Source organism: Triturus cristatus, chromosome 6, assembly GCF_964204655.1.
Source record: "Triturus cristatus chromosome 6, aTriCri1.1, whole genome shotgun sequence".
In the NCBI taxonomy this organism is placed as follows: Eukaryota; Metazoa; Chordata; class Amphibia; order Caudata; family Salamandridae; genus Triturus; species Triturus cristatus.
In genome coordinates this window covers 98,883,622-98,901,161 of record NC_140589.1, presented here as the reverse complement: position 1 = coordinate 98,901,161, position 17,540 = coordinate 98,883,622, and the positions used below count along the sequence as shown (strand labels likewise).

General features: G+C 43.5%; 18 non-coding genes across 18 annotated transcripts; all 18 read left to right on the top strand.

The window, feature by feature from the left end:
* The first annotated feature begins 476 nt into the window (after positions 1-476).
* Positions 477-559, top strand: TRNAL-CAG (transfer RNA leucine (anticodon CAG)). Its single transcript has one exon. It is a non-coding gene; the product is annotated as a tRNA-Leu (tRNA).
* Positions 560-745: 186 nt separating this feature from the next.
* On the top strand, positions 746-828 carry TRNAL-AAG (transfer RNA leucine (anticodon AAG)). Its single transcript has one exon. It is a non-coding gene; the product is annotated as a tRNA-Leu (tRNA).
* Positions 829-1,852: 1,024 nt separating this feature from the next.
* TRNAL-UAG (transfer RNA leucine (anticodon UAG)) lies at positions 1,853-1,935 on the top strand. Its single transcript has one exon. It is a non-coding gene; the product is annotated as a tRNA-Leu (tRNA).
* A 632-nt stretch (positions 1,936-2,567) lies between these two features.
* TRNAL-CAG (transfer RNA leucine (anticodon CAG)) lies at positions 2,568-2,650 on the top strand. Its single transcript has one exon. It is a non-coding gene; the product is annotated as a tRNA-Leu (tRNA).
* Positions 2,651-3,943: 1,293 nt separating this feature from the next.
* Positions 3,944-4,026, top strand: TRNAL-UAG (transfer RNA leucine (anticodon UAG)). The gene has a single exon. It is a non-coding gene; the product is annotated as a tRNA-Leu (tRNA).
* A 632-nt stretch (positions 4,027-4,658) lies between these two features.
* Positions 4,659-4,741, top strand: TRNAL-CAG (transfer RNA leucine (anticodon CAG)). Its single transcript has one exon. It is a non-coding gene; the product is annotated as a tRNA-Leu (tRNA).
* Positions 4,742-4,927: 186 nt separating this feature from the next.
* On the top strand, positions 4,928-5,010 carry TRNAL-AAG (transfer RNA leucine (anticodon AAG)). The gene has a single exon. It is a non-coding gene; the product is annotated as a tRNA-Leu (tRNA).
* A 1,024-nt stretch (positions 5,011-6,034) lies between these two features.
* Positions 6,035-6,117, top strand: TRNAL-UAG (transfer RNA leucine (anticodon UAG)). The gene has a single exon. It is a non-coding gene; the product is annotated as a tRNA-Leu (tRNA).
* A 632-nt stretch (positions 6,118-6,749) lies between these two features.
* On the top strand, positions 6,750-6,832 carry TRNAL-CAG (transfer RNA leucine (anticodon CAG)). Its single transcript has one exon. It is a non-coding gene; the product is annotated as a tRNA-Leu (tRNA).
* A 1,293-nt stretch (positions 6,833-8,125) lies between these two features.
* Positions 8,126-8,208, top strand: TRNAL-UAG (transfer RNA leucine (anticodon UAG)). Its single transcript has one exon. It is a non-coding gene; the product is annotated as a tRNA-Leu (tRNA).
* A 631-nt stretch (positions 8,209-8,839) lies between these two features.
* TRNAL-CAG (transfer RNA leucine (anticodon CAG)) lies at positions 8,840-8,922 on the top strand. Its single transcript has one exon. It is a non-coding gene; the product is annotated as a tRNA-Leu (tRNA).
* A 1,293-nt stretch (positions 8,923-10,215) lies between these two features.
* TRNAL-UAG (transfer RNA leucine (anticodon UAG)) lies at positions 10,216-10,298 on the top strand. The gene has a single exon. It is a non-coding gene; the product is annotated as a tRNA-Leu (tRNA).
* A 2,723-nt stretch (positions 10,299-13,021) lies between these two features.
* TRNAL-CAG (transfer RNA leucine (anticodon CAG)) lies at positions 13,022-13,104 on the top strand. Its single transcript has one exon. It is a non-coding gene; the product is annotated as a tRNA-Leu (tRNA).
* Positions 13,105-13,290: 186 nt separating this feature from the next.
* TRNAL-AAG (transfer RNA leucine (anticodon AAG)) lies at positions 13,291-13,373 on the top strand. Its single transcript has one exon. It is a non-coding gene; the product is annotated as a tRNA-Leu (tRNA).
* A 1,024-nt stretch (positions 13,374-14,397) lies between these two features.
* On the top strand, positions 14,398-14,480 carry TRNAL-UAG (transfer RNA leucine (anticodon UAG)). Its single transcript has one exon. It is a non-coding gene; the product is annotated as a tRNA-Leu (tRNA).
* Positions 14,481-15,112: 632 nt separating this feature from the next.
* Positions 15,113-15,195, top strand: TRNAL-CAG (transfer RNA leucine (anticodon CAG)). The gene has a single exon. It is a non-coding gene; the product is annotated as a tRNA-Leu (tRNA).
* Positions 15,196-16,488: 1,293 nt separating this feature from the next.
* On the top strand, positions 16,489-16,571 carry TRNAL-UAG (transfer RNA leucine (anticodon UAG)). The gene has a single exon. It is a non-coding gene; the product is annotated as a tRNA-Leu (tRNA).
* Positions 16,572-17,203: 632 nt separating this feature from the next.
* TRNAL-CAG (transfer RNA leucine (anticodon CAG)) lies at positions 17,204-17,286 on the top strand. Its single transcript has one exon. It is a non-coding gene; the product is annotated as a tRNA-Leu (tRNA).
* Positions 17,287-17,540: the final 254 nt, after the last annotated feature.

Genomic DNA, 17,540 nt, shown 5'->3' with positions numbered 1-17,540 from the left:
ATCCTTACCAAATGAGCATAGGACCCATGTAAGAGGTCATCTGGAAGAGTCATGCTCTTGTATGCCCTGGCCAGACGGGCCCCGCAAATTTGGAAGAATGCCATGCATCTGGTAGACAACTGGACTCCAGCACACTTACAGCAATTTCCTTAGGGCTTTGATCAGGGGCTGCTTAAATTTGCATACTCCACCCTATGTTGTGACTTTGAGATCCCTTGTTGAAATTGCTTTAGCCAGCCAAGAGGTGGCTATTGTCTCAATTTCAAAGCAGCTTTGAGCCGTTCAAGTGGCTGGTGAATAGCACTTTCTCTTTGTTCGCCTCAAAGTTCTAAAGAGTTCTCCATAGGTCCTGCTCTGTACAGATTGTTCAAAGATCTGTTGGAAGTGCATATAATAGGATAAATAAATTGAGGGCATTCCTTTTCAGTACCTCACCTGCATGGCTGTCTGGCCTCTGGAAGATGCTGGGAAAGCAAGTCAGGATGGCCGAGTGGTCTAAGGCGCTGCGTTCAGGTCGCAGTCTCCTCTGGAGGCGTGGGTTCAAATCCCACTTCTGACAGTCCTCTGTTTACTCTAATTTTTTTCTTGAGAAATATGATAATTTCCCTCGCAGTGGCTTATAGGATTGTCTTCTTGGAAGAGTGCAGTGAGTTTTTTTCTTGCTCTAGCCACTATTGGCCTAAGCTCTGTGCATTTTTTGGTTCCTAATATCTTTCTCACCCTTTAGATGAAAATGCAGCATGGGGTCAGGATGGCCGAGTGGTCTAAGGCGCTGCGTTAAGGCCGCAGTCTCTCCTGGAGGCGTGGGTTCGAATCCCACTTCTGACAAAACTTGAATTCCATTTTCTCTCTCAGTTCCTTTAGAATCTAAGCTAAAAATTGGCAATGTAAATAATATCTGAATAAGTACCAAACTTCAGTTTCAACTGCAAATGCATTTGCCCTATTCTATCTTTAACGTTAATGTAATATTCTTCTAGCACTCATGGTGTTTTATATTTGTTTTGTGGGGTACTTTAAAAATCTTTTTTATGAAAGAAATGGGTTACATTAAGTCTTGTGATGTTTTAGGTTTCCAATAAGGAGGTTTTAAATTTTATGTCACATCATTTTCAGATGCTTCATTCAAGAGATGTTTCCACTATAGAATGCAGAGCAAGGGCAAAAATACAAGTGATAGAGCGAGTGAGTGAGAAGGAGTGTTGTGGAAGGAGAGAATGAAACAAAGACAGAGTGAGTGAACGGCAGGGAGGCATAGAAGAGGAGTCTAGTAGTGAAGGAGACCTGCTTTTCCCTGCTCTTGACCTCCCACCCATCCCCAAACAACCACAAACATACCTTCTGTGCAAAGTTGGTATGCAGAATTTCACGCCTCAGCAAGTGAGGGTGAATCCCAGGCCAGGGGCTAAAGAGCAAAAGAGTGCCTGTGCTCAGACTTTCCCTGCTAGGGATAGTTTATCTGGAACAAGGCCTACTCTCTTGTATCCAGCAAGGATCTAGAAATCCTGCATGAATCTGCAAGGCACATTGGCAGAATAAATTTGATTAAACTGCCCCACCTATTGCCTTCCTACTTCCTGTGCTGTAGTTGTTTGTGTAGAGAGAGAGGTCGCGGGCAAGGAAATGTTGTGAGTCGGATACAGGACCCTAAATAGCTGGTGAGAGGTATGTGGTGTTCTAAAAGCATGAAAACTGTATACCTGTGAAATAAAGTGCTTTCGTATGTGTTCTTCTGTGTTTATTGTCCTGTGCATAAAGTTGCACCTTGTGTTTGAAGGTTTAAATTATTTCAGGCTTGCATGGAGGTAGACGTTTCTGAGTAACTTTTATTCATTTCTTAAAATCCTATACTGTCAGGATGGCCGAGAGGTCTAAGGCGCTGTGTTTAGGCCACAGTCTCCTTTGGAGGAGTGGGTTCGAATCCCACTTCTGACATGCCTTTTGGAGATTTAATCTCCTTTATCAGGTTAACATCTGATGGAAGTTGCATCTGTTGGTCTTCACTTCGCACGTTATTCCGTTCTCCTCTTGTCAAGAGAGATGGGGTTTCTCATATATTTAGGTTCTATAACGTCTTGCTGACAAAGCGCAATCCTTACCAAATGAGCATAGGACCCATGTAAGAGGTCATCTGGAATAGTCATGCTCTTGTATGCACTGGCCAGACGGGCCCTGCAAATTTGGAAGAATGCCATGCATCTGGTAGACAACTGGACTCCAGCACACTTACAGCAATTTCCTTAGGGCTTTGATCAGGGGCTGCTTAAATTTGCATACTCCACCCTATGTTGTGACTTTGAGATCCCTTGTTGAAATTGCTTTAGCCAGCCAAGAGGTGGCTATTGTCTCAATTTCAAAGCAGCTTTGAGCCGTTCAAGTGGCTGGTGAATAGCACTTTCTCTTTGTTCGCCTCAAAGTTCTAAAGAGTTCTCCATAGGTCCTGCTCTGTACAGATTGTTCAAAGATCTGTTGGAAGTGCATATAATAGGATAAATAAATTGAGGGCATTCCTTTTCAGTACCTCACCTGCATGGCTGTCTGGCCTCTGGAAGATGCTGGGAAAGCAAGTCAGGATGGCCGAGTGGTCTAAGGCGCTGCGTTCAGGTCGCAGTCTCTTCTGGAGGCGTGGGTTCAAATCCCACTTCTGACAGTCCTGTGTTTACTCTAATTATTTTCTTGAGAAATATGATCATTTCCCTCGCAGTGGCTTATAGGATTGTCTTCTTGGAAGAGTGCAGTGAGTTTTTTTCTTGCTCTAGCCACTATTGGCCTCAGCTCTGTGCATTTTTTGGTTCCTAATATCTTTCTCACCCTTTAGATGAAAAAGCAGCATGGGGTCAGAATGGCCGAGTGTTCTAAGGCGCTGCATTAAGGTCGCAGTCTCTCCTGGAGGCGTGGGTTCGAATCCCACTTCTGACAAAACTTGAAATCCATTTTCTCTCTCAGTTCCTTTAGAATCTCAGCTAAAAATTGGCAATGTAAATAATATCTGAATAAGTACCAAACTTCAGTTTCAACTGCAAATGCATTTGCCCTATTCTATCTTTAACGTTAATGTAATATTCTTCTAGCACTCGTGGTGTTTTATATTTGTTTTGTGGGGTACTTTAAAAATCTTTTTTATGAAAGAAATGGGTTACATTAAGTATTGTGATGTTTTAGGTTTCCAATAAGGAGGTTTTAAATTTTATGTCACATCATTTTCAGATGCTTCATTCAAGAGATGTTTCCACTATAGAATGGAGAGCAAGGGCAAAAATACAAGTGATAGAGCGAGTGAGTGAGAAGGAGTGTTGTGGAAGGAGAGAATGAAACAAAGACAGAGTGAGTGAACGGCAGGGAGGCATAGAAGAGGAGTCTAGTAGTGAAGGAGACCTGCTTTTCCCTGCTCTTGACCTCCCACCCATCCCCAAACAACCACAAACATACCTTCTGTGCAAAGTTGGTATGCAGAATTTCATGCCTCAGCAAGTGAGGGTGAGTCCCAGGCCAGGGGCTAAAGAGCAAAAGAGTGCCTGTGCTCAGACTTTCCCTGCTAGGGATAGTTTATCTGGAACAAGGCCTACTCTCTTGTATCCAGCAAGGATCTAGAAATCCTGCATGTATCTGCAAGGCACATTGGCAGCATAAATTTGCATAAACTGCCCCACCTATTGCCTTCCTACTTCCTGTGCTGTAGTTGTTTGTGTAGAGAGAGAGGTCGCAGGCAAGGAAATGTTGTGAGTCGGCTACAGGACCCTAAATAGCTGGTGAGAGGTATGTGGTGTTCTAAAAGCATGAAAACTGTATACCTGTGAAATAAAGTGCTTTCGTATGTGTTCTTCTGTGTTTATTGTCCTGTGCATAAAGTTGCACCTTGTGTTTGAAGGTTTAAATTATTTCAGGCTTGCATGGAGGTAGACGTTTCTGAGTAACTTTTATTCATTTCTTAAAAGCCTATACTGTCAGGGTGGCCGAGAGGTCTAAGGTGCTGTGTTTAGGCCACAGTCTCCTTTGGAGGCGTGGGTTCGAATCCCACTTCTGACATGCCTTTTGGAGATTTAATCTCCTTTATCAGGTTAACATCTGATGGAAGTTGCATCTGTTGGTCTTCACCTGGCACGTTATTCCGTTCTCCTCTTGTCAAGAGAGATGGGGTTTCTCATATATTTAGGTTCTATAACGTCTTGCTGACAAAGCGCAATCCTTACCAAATGAGCATAGGACCCATGTAAGAGGTCATCTGGAAGAGTCATGCTCTTGTATGCCCTGGCCAGACGGGCCCCGCAAATTTGGAAGAATGCCATGCATCTGGTAGACAACTGGACTCCAGCACACTTACAGCAATTTCCTTAGGGCTTTGATCAGGGGCTGCTTAAATTTGCATACTCCACCCTATGTTGTGACTTTGAGATCCCTTGTTGAAATTGCTTTAGCCAGCCAAGAGGTGGCTATTGTCTCAATTTCAAAGCAGCTTTGAGCCGTTCAAGTGGCTGGTGAATAGCACTTTCTCTTTGTTCGCCTCAAAGTTCTAAAGAGTTCTCCATAGGTCCTGCTCTGTACAGATTGTTCAAAGATCTGTTGGAAGTGCATATAATAGGATAAATAAATTGAGGGCATTCCTTTTCAGTACCTCACCTGCATGGCTGTCTGGCCTCTGGAAGATGCTGGGAAAGCAAGTCAGGATGGCCGAGTGGTCTAAGGCGCTGCGTTCAGGTCGCAGTCTCCTCTGGAGGCGTGGGTTCAAATCCCACTTCTGACAGTCCTCTGTTTACTCTAATTTTTTTCTTGAGAAATATGATAATTTCCCTCGCAGTGGCTTATAGGATTGTCTTCTTGGAAGAGTGCAGTGAGTTTTTTTCTTGCTCTAGCCACTATTGGCCTAAGCTCTGTGCATTTTTTGGTTCCTAATATCTTTCTCACCCTTTAGATGAAAATGCAGCATGGGGTCAGGATGGCCGAGTGGTCTAAGGCGCTGCGATAAGGCCGCAGTCTCTCCTGGAGGCGTGGGTTCGAATCCCACTTCTGACAAAACTTGAATTCCATTTTCTCTCTCAGTTCCTTTAGAATCTAAGCTAAAAATTGGCAATGTAAATAATATCTGAATAAGTACCAAACTTCAGTTTCAACTGCAAATGCATTTGCCCTATTCTATCTTTAACGTTAATGTAATATTCTTCTAGCACTCATGGTGTTTTATATTTGTTTTGTGGGGTACTTTAAAAATCTTTTTTATGAAAGAAATGGGTTACATTAAGTCTTGTGATGTTTTAGGTTTCCAATAAGGAGGTTTTAAATTTTATGTCACATCATTTTCAGATGCTTCATTCAAGAGATGTTTCCACTATAGAATGCAGAGCAAGGGCAAAAATACAAGTGATAGAGCGAGTGAGTGAGAAGGAGTGTTGTGGAAGGAGAGAATGAAACAAAGACAGAGTGAGTGAACGGCAGGGAGGCATAGTAGAGGAGTCTAGTAGTGAAGGAGACCTGCTTTTCCCTGCTCTTGACCTCCCACCCATCCCCAAACAACCACAAACATACCTTCTGTGCAAAGTTGGTATGCAGAATTTCACGCCTCAGCAAGTGAGGGTGAATCCCAGGCCAGGGGCTAAAGAGCAAAAGAGTGCCTGTGCTCAGACTTTCCCTGCTAGGGATAGTTTATCTGGAACAAGGCCTACTCTCTTGTATCCAGCAAGGATCTAGAAATCCTGCATGAATCTGCAAGGCACATTGGCAGCATAAATTTGATTAAACTGCCCCACCTATTGCCTTCCTACTTCCTGTGCTGTAGTTGTTTGTGTAGAGAGAGAGGTCGCGGGCAAGGAAATGTTGTGAGTCGGATACAGGACCCTAAATAGCTGGTGAGAGGTATGTGGTGTTCTAAAAGCATGAAAACTGTATACCTGTGAAATAAAGTGCTTTCGTATGTGTTCTTCTGTGTTTATTGTCCTGTGCATAAAGTTGCACCTTGTGTTTGAAGGTTTAAATTATTTCAGGCTTGCATGGAGGTAGACGTTTCTGAGTAACTTTTATTCATTTCTTAAAATCCTATACTGTCAGGATGGCCGAGAGGTCTAAGGCGCTGTGTTTAGGCCACAGTCTCCTTTGGAGGAGTGGGTTCGAATCCCACTTCTGACATGCCTTTTGGAGATTTAATCTCCTTTATCAGGTTAACATCTGATGGAAGTTGCATCTGTTGGTCTTCACTTCGCACGTTATTCCGTTCTCCTCTTGTCAAGAGAGATGGGGTTTCTCATATATTTAGGTTCTATAACGTCTTGCTGACAAAGCGCAATCCTTACCAAATGAGCATAGGACCCATGTAAGAGGTCATCTGGAATAGTCATGCTCTTGTATGCACTGGCCAGACGGGCCCTGCAAATTTGGAAGAATGCCATGCATCTGGTAGACAACTGGACTCCAGCACACTTACAGCAATTTCCTTAGGGCTTTGATCAGGGGCTGCTTAAATTTGCATACTCCACCCTATGTTGTGACTTTGAGATCCCTTGTTGAAATTGCTTTAGCCAGCCAAGAGGTGGCTATTGTCTCAATTTCAAAGCAGCTTTGAGCCGTTCAAGTGGCTGGTGAATAGCACTTTCTCTTTGTTCGCCTCAAAGTTCTAAAGAGTTCTCCATAGGTCCTGCTCTGTACAGATTGTTCAAAGATCTGTTGGAAGTGCATATAATAGGATAAATAAATTGAGGGCATTCCTTTTCAGTACCTCACCTGCATGGCTGTCTGGCCTCTGGAAGATGCTGGGAAAGCAAGTCAGGATGGCCGAGTGGTCTAAGGCGCTGCGTTCAGGTCGCAGTCTCTTCTGGAGGCGTGGGTTCAAATCCCACTTCTGACAGTCCAGTGTTTACTCTAATTATTTTCTTGAGAAATATGATCATTTCCCTCGCAGTGGCTGATAGGATTGTCTTCTTGGAAGAGTGCAGTGAGTTTTTTTCTTGCTCTAGCCACTATTGGCCTCAGCTCTGTGCATTTTTTGGTTCCTAATATCTTTCTCACCCTTTAGATGAAAAAGCAGCATGGGGTCAGAATGGCCGAGTGTTCTAAGGCGCTGCATTAAGGTCGCAGTCTCTCCTGGAGGCGTGGGTTCGAATCCCACTTCTGACAAAACTTGAATTCCATTTTCTCTCTCAGTTCCTTTAGAATCTCAGCTAAAAATTGGCAATGTAAATAATATCTGAATAAGTACCAAACTTCAGTTTCAACTGCAAATGCATTTGCCCTATTCTATCTTTAACGTTAATGTAATATTCTTCTAGCACTCGTGGTGTTTTATATTTGTTTTGTGGGGTACTTTAAAAATCTTTTTTATGAAAGAAATGGGTTACATTAAGTATTGTGATGTTTTAGGTTTCCAATAAGGAGGTTTTAAATTTTATGTCACATCATTTTCAGATGCTTCATTCAAGAGATGTTTCCACTATAGAATGCAGAGCAAGGGCAAAAATACAAGTGATAGAGCGAGTGAGTGAGAATGAGTGTTGTGGAAGGAGAGAATGAAACAAAGACAGAGTGAGTGAACGGCAGGGAGGCATAGAAGAGGAGTCTAGTAGTGAAGGAGACCTGCTTTTCCCTGCTCTTGACCTCCCACCCATCCCCAAACAACCACAAACATACCTTCTGTGCAAAGTTGGTATGCAGAATTTCATGCCTCAGCAAGTGAGGGTGAGTCCCAGGCCAGGGGCTAAAGAGCAAAAGAGTGCCTGTGCTCAGACTTTCCCTGCTAGGGATAGTTTATCTGGAACAAGGCCTACTCTCTTGTATCCAGCAAGGATCTAGAAATCCTGCATGTATCTGCAAGGCACATTGGCAGCATAAATTTGCATAAACTGCCCCACCTATTGCCTTCCTACTTCCTGTGCTGTAGTTGTTTGTGTAGAGAGAGAGGTCGCAGGCAAGGAAATGTTGTGAGTCGGATACAGGACCCTAAATAGCTGGTGAGAGGTATGTGGTGTTCTAAAAGCATGAAAACTGTATACCTGTGAAATAAAGTGCTTTCGTATGTGTTCTTCTGTGTTTATTGTCCTGTGCATAAAGTTGCACCTTGTGTTTGAAGGTTTAAATTATTTCAGGCTTGCATGGAGGTAGACGTTTCTGAGTAACTTTTATTCATTTCTTAAAAGCCTATACTGTCAGGGTGGCCGAGAGGTCTAAGGTGCTGTGTTTAGGCCACAGTCTCCTTTGGAGGCGTGGGTTCGAATCCCACTTCTGACATGCCTTTTGGAGATTTAATCTCCTTTATCAGGTTAACATCTGATGGAAGTTGCATCTGTTGGTCTTCACCTGGCACGTTATTCCGTTCTCCTCTTGTCAAGAGAGATGGGGTTTCTCATATATTTAGGTTCTATAACGTCTTGCTGACAAAGCGCAATCCTTACCAAATGAGCATAGGACCCATGTAAGAGGTCATCTGGAAGAGTCATGCTCTTGTATGCCCTGGCCAGACGGGCCCTGCAAATTTGGAAGAATGCCATGCATCTGGTAGACAACTGGACTCCAGCACACTTACAGCAATTTCCTTAGGGCTTTGATCAGGGGCTGCTTAAATTTGCATACTCCACCCTATGTTGTGATTTGAGATCCCTTGTTGAAATTGCTTTAGCCAGCCAAGAGGTGGCTATTGTCTCAATTTCAAAGCAGCTTTGAGCCGTTCAAGTGGCTGGTGAATAGCACTTTCTCTTTGTTCGCCTCAAAGTTCTAAAGAGTTCTCCATAGGTCCTGCTCTGTACAGATTGTTCAAAGATCTGTTGGAAGTGCATATAATAGGATAAATAAATTGAGGGCATTCCTTTTCAGTACCTCACCTGCATGGCTGTCTGGCCTCTGGAAGATGCTGGGAAAGCAAGTCAGGATGGCCGAGTGGTCTAAGGCGCTGCGTTCAGGTCGCAGTCTCCTCTGGAGGCGTGGGTTCAAATCCCACTTCTGACAGTCCTCTGTTTACTCTAATTTTTTTCTTGAGAAATATGATCATTTCCCTCGCAGTGGCTTATAGGATTGTCTTCTTGGAAGAGTGCAGTGAGTTTTTTTCTTGCTCTAGCCACTATTGGCCTAAGCTCTGTGCATTTTTTGGTTCCTAATATCTTTCTCACCCTTTAGATGAAAATGCAGCATGGGGTCAGGATGGCCGAGTGGTCTAAGGCGCTGCGTTAAGGCCGCAGTCTCTCCTGGAGGCGTGGGTTCAAATCCCACTTCTAACAAAACTTGAATTCCATTTTCTCTCTCAGTTCCTTTAGAATCTAAGCTAAAAATTGGCAATGTAAATAATATCTGAATAAGTACCAAACTTCAGTTTCAACTGCAAATGCATTTGCCCTATTCTATCTTTAACGTTAATGTAATATTCTTCTAGCACTCATGGTGTTTTATATTTGTTTTGTGGGGTACTTTAAAAATCTTTTTTATGAAAGAAATGGGTTACATTAAGTCTTGTGATGTTTTAGGTTTCCAATAAGGAGGTTTTAAATTTTATGTCACATCATTTTCAGATGCTTCATTCAAGAGATGTTTCCACTATAGAATGCAGAGCAAGGGCAAAAATACAAGTGATAGAGCGAGTGAGTGAGAAGGAGTGTTGTGGAAGGAGAGAATGAAACAAAGACAGAGTGAGTGAACGGCAGGGAGGCATAGAAGAGGAGTCTAGTAGTGAAGGAGACCTGCTTTTCCCTGCTCTTGACCTCCCACCCATCCCCAAACAACCACAAACATACCTTCTGTGCAAAGTTGGTATGCAGAATTTCATGCCTCAGCAAGTGAGGGTGAGTCCCAGGCCAGGGGCTAAAGAGCAAAAGAGTGCCTGTGCTCAGACTTTCCCTGCTAGGGATAGTTTATATGGAACAAGGCCTACTCTCTTGTATCCAGCAAGGATCTAGAAATCCTGCATGAATCTGCAAGGCACATTGGCAGCATAAATTTGCATAAACTGCCCCACCTATTGCCTTCCTACTTCCTGTGCTGTAGTTGTTTGTGTAGAGAGAGAGGTCGCAGGCAAGGAAATGTTGTGAGTCGGATACAGGACCCTAAATAGCTGGTGAGAGGTATGTGGTGTTCTAAAAGCATGAAAACTGTATACCTGTGAAATAAAGTGCTTTCGTATGTGTTCTTCTGTGTTTATTGTCCTGTGCATAAAGTTGCACCTTGTGTTTGAAGGTTTAAATTATTTCAGGCTTGCATGGAGGTAGACGTTTCTGAGTAACTTTTATTCATTTCTTAAAAGCCTATACTGTCAGGATGGCCGAGAGGTCTAAGGTGCTGTGTTTAGGCCACAGTCTCCTTTGGAGGCGTGGGTTCGAATCCCACTTCTGACATGCCTTTTGGAGATTTAATCTCCTTTATCAGGTTAACATCTGATGGAAGTTGCATCTGTTGGTCTTCACCTGGCACGTTATTCCGTTCTCCTCTTGTCAAGAGAGATGGGGTTTCTCATATATTTAGGTTCTATAACGTCTTGCTGACAAAGCGCAATCCTTACCAAATGAGCATAGGACCCATGTAAGAGGTCATCTGGAAGAGTCATGCTCTTGTATGCCCTGGCCAGACGGGCCCTGCAAATTTGGAAGAATGCCATGCATCTGGTAGACAACTGGACTCCAGCACACTTACAGCAATTTCCTTAGGGCTTTGATCAGGGGCTGCTTAAATTTGCATACTCCACCCTATGTTGTGACTTTGAGATCCCTTGTTGAAATTGCTTTAGCCAGCCAAGAGGTGGCTATTGTCTCAATTTCAAAGCAGCTTTGAGCCGTTCAAGTGGCTGGTGAATAGCACTTTCTCTTTGTTCGCCTCAAAGTTCTAAAGAGTTCTCCATAGGTCCTGCTCTGTACAGATTGTTCAAAGATCTGTTGGAAGTGCATATGCTAGGATAAATAAATTGAGGGCATTCCTTTTCAGTACCTCACCTGCATGGCTGTCTGGCCTCTGGAAGATGCTGGGAAAGCAAGTCAGGATGGCTGAGTGGTCTAAGGCGCTGCGTTCAGGTCGCAGTCTCCTCTGGAGGCGTGGTTTCAAATCCCACTTCTGACAGTCCTGTGTTTACTCTAATTATTTTCTTGAGAAATATGATCATTTCCCTCGCAGTGGCTTATAGGATTGTCTTCTTGGAAGAGTGCAGTGAGTTTTTTTCTTGCTCTAGCCACTATTGGCCTAAGCTCTGTGCATTTTTTGGTTCCTAATATCTTTCTCACCCTTTAGGTGAAAAAGCAGCATGGGGTCAGGATGGCCGAGTGGTCTAAGGCGCTGCGTTAAGGCCGCAGTCTCTCCTGGAGCCGTTGGTTCAAATCCCACTTCTGACAAAACTTGAATTCCATTTTCTCTCTCAGTTCCTTTAGAATCTCAGCTAAAAATTGGCAATGTAAATAATATCTGAATAAGTACCAAACTTCAGTTTCAACTGCAAATGCATTTGCCCTATTCTATCTTTAACGTTAATGTAATATTCTTCTAGCACTCGTGGTGTTTTATATTTCTTTTGTGGGGTACTTTAAAAATCTTTTTTATGAAAGAAATGGGTTACATTAAGTCTTGTGATGTTTTAGGTTTCCAATAAGGAGGTTTTAAATTTTATGTCACGTCATTTTCAGATGCTTCATTCAAGAGATGTTTCCACTATAGAATGCAGAGCAAGGGCAAAAATACAAGTGATAGAGCGAGTGAGTGAGAAGGAGTGTTGTGGAAGGAGAGAATGAAACAAAGACAGAGTGAGTGAACGGCAGGGAGGCATAGAAGAGGAGTCTAGTAGTGAAGGAGACCTGCTTTTCCCTGCTCTTGACCTCCCACCCATCCCCAAACAACCACAAACATACCTTCTGTGCAAAGTTGGTATGCAGAATTTCACGCCTCAGCAAGTGAGGGTGAGTCCCAGGCCAGGGGCTAAAGAGCAAAAGAGTGCCTGTGCTCAGACTTTCCCTGCTAGGGATAGTTTATCTGGAACAAGGCCTACTCTCTTGTATCCAGCAAGGATCTAGAAATCCTGCATGAATCTGCAAGGCACATTGGCAGCATAAATTTGATTAAACTGCCCCACCTATTGCCTTCCTACTTCCTGTGCTGTAGTTGTTTGTGTAGAGAGAGAGGTCGCAGGCAAGGAAATGTTGTGAGTCGGATACAGGACCCTAAATAGCTGGTGAGAGGTATGTGGTGTTCTAAAAGCATGAAAACTGTATACCTGTGAAATAAAGTGCTTTCGTATGTGTTCTTCTGTGTTTATTGTCCTGTGCATAAAGTTGCACCTTGTGTTTGAAGGTTTAAATTATTCCAGGCTTGCATGGAGGTAGACGTTTCTGAGTAACTTTTATTCATTTCTTAAAAGCCTATACTGTCAGGATGGCCGAGAGGTCTAAGGCGCGGTGTTTAGGCCACAGTCTCCTTTGGAGGAGTGGGTTCGAATCCCACTTCTGACATGCCTTTTGGAGATTTAATCTCCTTTATCAGGTTAACATCTGATGGAAGTTGCATCTGTTGGTCTTCACTTCGCACGTTATTCCGTTCTCCTCTTGTCAAGAGAGATGGGGTTTCTCATATATTTAGGTTCTATAACGTCTTGCTGACAAAGCGCAATCCTTACCAAATGAGCATAGGACCCATGTAAGAGGTCATCTGGAATAGTCATGCTCTTGTATGCACTGGCCAGACGGGCCCTGCAAATTTGGAAGAATGCCATGCATCTGGTAGACAACTGGACTCCAGCACACTTACAGCAATTTCCTTAGGGCTTTGATCAGGGGCTGCTTAAATTTGCATACTCCACCCTATGTTGTGACTTTGAGATCCCTTGTTGAAATTGCTTTAGCCAGCCAAGAGGTGGCTATTGTCTCAATTGCAAAGCAGCTTTGAGCCGTTCAAGTGGCTGGTGAATAGCACTTTCTCTTTGTTCGCCTCAAAGTTCTAAAGAGTTCTCCATAGGTCCTGCTCTGTACAGATTGTTCAAAGATCTGTTGGAAGTGCATATAAGAGGATAAATAAATTGAGGGCATTCCTTTTCAGTACCTCACCTGCATGGCTGTCTGGCCTCTGGAAGATGCTGGGAAAGCAAGTCAGGATGGCCGAGTGGTCTAAGGCGCTGCGTTCAGGTCGCAGTCTCTTCTGGAGGCGTGGGTTCAAATCCCACTTCTGACAGTCCTGTGTTTACTCTAATTATTTTCTTGAGAAATATGATCATTTCCCTCGCAGTGGCTTATAGGATTGTCTTCTTGGAAGAGTGCAGTGAGTTTTTTTCTTGCTCTAGCCACTATTGGCCTCAGCTCTGTGCATTTTTTGGTTCCTAATATCTTTCTCACCCTTTAGATGAAAAAGCAGCATGGGGTCAGGATGGCCGAGTGGTCTAAGGCGCTGCGTTAAGGCCGCAGTCTCTCCTGGAGGCGTGGGTTCGAATCCCACTTCTGACAAAACTTGAATTCCATTTTCTCTCTCAGTTCCTTTAGAATCTCAGCTAAAAATTGGCAATGTAAATAATATCTGAATAAGTACCAAACTTCAGTTTCAACTGCAAATGCATTTGCCCTATTCTATCTTTAACGTTAATGTAATATTCTTCTAGCACTCGTGGTGTTTTATATTTCTTTTGTGGGGTACTTTAAAAATCTTTTTTATGAAAGAAATGGGTTACATTAAGTATTGTGATGTTTTAGGTTTCCAATAAGGAGGTTTTAAATTTTATGTCACATCATTTTCAGATGCTTCATTCAAGAGATGTTTCCACTATAGAATGCAGAGCAAGGGCAAAAATACAAGTGATAGAGCGAGTGAGTGAGAATGAGTGTTGTGGAAGGAGAGAATGAAACAAAGACAGAGTGAGTGAACGGCAGGGAGGCATAGAAGAGGAGTCTAGTAGTGAAGGAGACCTGCTTTTCCCTGCTCTTGACCTCCCACCCATCCCCAAACAACCACAAACATACCTTCTGTGCAAAGTTGGTATGCAGAATTTCATGCCTCAGCAAGTGAGGGTGAGTCCCAGGCCAGGGGCTAAAGAGCAAAAGAGTGCCTGTGCTCAGACTTTCCCTGCTAGGGATAGTTTATCTGGAACAAGGCCTACTCTCTTGTATCCAGCAAGGATCTAGAAATCCTGCATGAATCTGCAAGGCACATTGGCAGCATAAATTTGCATAAACTGCCCCACCTATTGCCTTCCTACTTCCTGTGCTGTAGTTGTTTGTGTAGAGAGAGAGGTCGCAGGGAAGGAAATGTTGTGAGTCGGATACAGGACCCTAAATAGCTGGTGAGAGGTATGTGGTGTTCTAAAAGCATGAAAACTGTATACCTGTGAAATAAAGTGCTTTCGTATGTGTTCTTCTGTGTTTATTGTCCTGTGCATAAAGTTGCACCTTGTGTTTGAAGGTTTAAATTATTTCAGGCTTGCATGGAGGTAGACGTTTCTGAGTAACTTTTATTCATTTCTTAAAATCCTATACTGTCAGGATGGCCGAGAGGTCTAAGGCGCTGTGTTTAGGCCACAGTCTCCTTTGGAGGCGTGGGTTCGAATCCCACTTCTGACATGCCTTTTGGAGATTTAATCTCCTTTATCAGGTTAACATCTGATGGAAGTTGCATCTGTTGGTCTTCACTTGGCACGTTATTCCGTTCTCCTCTTGTCAAGAGAGATGGGGTTTCTCATATATTTAGGTTCTATAACGTCTTGCTGACAAAGCGCAATCCTTACCAAATGAGCATAGGACCCATGTAAGAGGTCATCTGGAAGAGTCATGCTCTTGTATGCCCTGGCCAGACGGGCCCAGCAAATTTGGAAGAATGCCATGCATCTGGTAGACAACTGGACTCCAGCACACTTACAGCAATTTCCTCAGGGCTTTGATCAGGGGCTGCTTAAATTAGCATACTCCACCCTATGTTGTGACTTTGAGATCCCTTGTTGAAATTGCTTTAGCCAGCCAAGAGGTGGCTATTGTCTCAATTTCAAAGCAGCTTTGAGCCGTTCAAGTGGCTGGTGAATAGCACTTTCTCTTTGTTCGCCTCAAAGTTCTAAAGAGTTCTCCATAGGTCCTGCTCTGTACAGATTGTTCAAAGATCTGTTGGAAGTGCATATGCTAGGATAAATAAATTGAGGGCATTCCTTTTCAGTACCTCACCTGCATGGCTGTCTGGCCTCTGGAAGATGCTGGGAAAGCAAGTCAGGATGGCCGAGTGGTCTAAGGCGCTGCGTTCAGGTCGCAGTCTCCTCTGGAGGCGTGGGTTCAAATCCCACTTCTGACAGTCCTGTGTTTACTCTAATTATTTTCTTGAGAAATATGATCATTTCCCTCGCAGTGGCTTATAGGATTGTCTTCTTGGAAGAGTGCAGTGAGTTTTTTTCTTGCTCTAGCCACTATTGGCCTAAGCTCTGTGCATTTTTTGGTTCCTAATATCTTTCTCACCCTTTAGATGAAAAAGCAGCATGGGGTCAGCATGGCCGAGTGGTCTAAGGCGCTGCGTTAAGGCCGCAGTCTCTCCTGGAGGCGTTGGTTCAAATCCCACTTCTGACAAAACTTTAATTCCATTTTCTCTCTCAGTTCCTTTAGAATCTCAGCTAAAAATTGGCAATGTAAATAATATCTGAATAAGTACCAAACTTCAGTTTCAACTGCAAATGCATTTGCCCTATTCTATCTTTAACGTTAATGTAATATTCTTCTAGCACTCGTGGTGTTTTATATTTCTTTTGTGGGGTACTTTAAAAATCTTTTTTATGAAAGAAATGGGTTACATTAAGTCTTGTGATGTTTTAGGTTTCCAATAAGGAGGTTTTAAATTTTATGTCACGTCATTTTCAGATGCTTCATTCAAGAGATGTTTCCACTATAGAATGCAGAGCAAAGGCAAAAATACAAGTGATAGAGCGAGTGAGTGAGAAGGAGTGTTGTGGAAGGAGAGAATGAAACAAAGACAGAGTGAGTGAATGGCAGGGAGGCATAGAAGAGGAGTCTAGTAGTGAATGAGACCTGCTTTTCCCTGCTCTTGACCTCCCACCCATTCCCAAACAACCACAAACATACCTTTTGTGCAAAGTTGGTATGCAGAATTTCACGCCTCAGCAAGTGAGGGTGAGTCCCAGGCCAGGGGCTAAAGAGCAAAAGAGTGCCTGTGCTCAGACTTTCCCTGCTAGGGATAGTTTATCTGGAACAAGGCCTACTCTCTTGTATCCAGCAAGGATCTAGAAATCCTGCATGAATCTGCAAGGCACATTGGCAGCATAAATTTGCATAAACTGCCCCACCTATTGCCTTCCTACTTCCTGTGCTGTAGTTGTTTGTGTAGAGAGTGAGGTCGCAGGCAAGGAAATGTTGTGAGTCGGATACAGGACCCTAAATAGCTGGTGAGAGGTATGTGGTGTTCTAAAAGCATGAAAACTGTATACCTGTGAAATAAAGTGCTTTCGTATGTGTTCTTCTGTGTTTATTGTCCTGTGCATAAAGTTGCACCTTGTGTTTGAAGGTTTAAATTATTTCAGGCTTGCATTGAGGTAGACGTTTCTGAGTAACTTTTATTCATTTCTTAAAAGCATATATTGTCAGGATGGCCGAGAGGTCTAAGGCGCTGTGTTTAGGCCACAGTCTCCTTTGGAGGCGTGGGTTCGAATCCCACTTCTGACATGCCTTTTGGAGATTTAATCTCCTTTATCAGGTTAACATCTGATGGAAGTTGCATCTGTTGGTCTTCACTTGGCACGTTATTCCGTTCTCCTCTTGTCAAGAGAGATGGGGTTTCTCATATATTTAGGTTCTATAACGTCTTGCTGACAAAGCGCAATCCTTACCAAATGAGCATAGGACCCATGTAAGAGGTCATCTGGAAGAGTCATGCTCTTGTATGCCCTGGCCAGACGGGCCCAGCAAATTTGGAAGAATGCCATTCATCTGGTAGACAACTGGACTCCAGCACACTTACAGCAATTTCCTCAGGGCTTTGATCAGGGGCTGCTTAAATTTGCATACTCCACCCTATGTTGTGACTTTGAGATCCCTTGTTGAAATTGCTTTAGCCAGCCAAGAGGTGGCTATTGTCTCAATTTCAAAGCAGCTTTGAGCCGTTCAAGTGGCTGGTGAATAGCACTTTCTCTTTGTTCGCCTCAAAGTTCTAAAGAGTTCTCCATAGGTCCTGCTCTGTACAGATTGTTCAAAGATCTGTTGGAAGTGCATATAATAGGATAAATAAATTGAGGGCATTCCATTTCAGTACCTCACCTGCATTGCTGTCTGGCCTCTGGAAGATGCTGGGAAAGCAAGTCAGGATGGCCGAGTGGTCTAAGGCGCTGCGTTCAGGTCGCAGTCTCCTCTGGAGGCGTGGGTTCAAATCCCACTTCTGACAGTCCTCTGTTTACTCTAATTTTTTTCTTGAGAAATATGATAATTTCCCTCGCAGTGGCTTATAGGATTGTCTTCTTGGAAGAGTGCAGTGAGTTTTTTTCTTGCTCTAGCCACTATTGGCCTAAGCTCTGTGCATTTTTTGGTTCCTAATATCTTTCTCACCCTTTAGATGAAAATGCAGCATGGGGTCAGGATGGCCGAGTGGTCTAAGGTGCTGCGTTAAGGCCGCAGTCTCTCCTGGAGGCGTGGGTTCGA